Raw genomic sequence first — 978 nt, forward strand, 5'->3', positions numbered from 1 at the left:
TTTCACTCTTGGTTGAAGGAGTTCGAGGGGCAGGAGGAGGTTAAAGAGATTATCCCGCCGTTTGATAAGTTGCTGGAGTATGCAAGAGCTATTCGATGCATGATGCTGAGTACGAGCAACAAAGGTTCCACTGCTCCCACCGTTGCTGCCGCTGCCGCCCCCAGCACCACCACCACAGCTACCGCTGCTTAACTGGTGCCGCTAGAAAGTATCGAAGTGGTCTCGGTCCGTTGAATTAATGGTGCATTAAAGATATATCTATTATTTAATCATGGGTGGTTCTGGCCTATTACATTAATTATTATATATCAAAGTTATGTCGACGTACGTCTGGATTAATAGGCGTGCGCTGATATGACGGTTGATATTCTTCAACGTACGAGTAATGGAATAGGCCGAGAACACTAGACATTTTCTTCTAAATTAGATATATTTTGGTGCGCTGGTATCGTGCATAATGGGCCAGAATCGATAGGTACTTCCTTGGGCTAATAACTAATTAGTAAGAAGATGTGAACTCCAAGAGTGTGTAATTTGACTATTTAGGATTATATATTTTGAATATGTCAGGTTAGAGTCTATGTATGCGCTTTGTTTGTGGTGATGTGTGAGGTAGTATTATTAAGTATTGGTGTGATGATGTAGATGCTATGAAATATCGGTTGTATGATGATGTAGATGTTAAGTTTGTCAATTACATTGTGGTGTACGAACAGTGTATTAGCATGTGGAAGTGCTTGGGTTTGGGCTAATTGTGCAGAAGTTTCAGGATTATAGTAGTACTATTTTGGTTTTATTAAATTTAAGCTCTGAAGCAACAAGCAGAATCCAATGACTACTGCACGCATATATGTCCCTACTTGTTCTTTCAATTGTCAAGGTATTGTATTCTGAAACCTGAATATTAGTATTAGGCTCCATCAGATCTTTTGTAATCAGAGTCCTGTATAGGTTAATAAATAAACAACAACAACAACA

General features: G+C 39.3%; 1 pseudogene; it reads left to right on the plus strand.

Moving 5' to 3' along the window:
- LOC109849920 overlaps positions 1–733 on the plus strand; it is a 1,436-nt pseudogene extending 703 nt beyond the window's left edge.

This window comes from Asparagus officinalis, chromosome 7 (genome assembly GCF_001876935.1).
Source record: "Asparagus officinalis chromosome 7, Aspof.V1, whole genome shotgun sequence".
NCBI lineage: Eukaryota > Viridiplantae > Streptophyta > Magnoliopsida > Asparagales > Asparagaceae > Asparagus > Asparagus officinalis.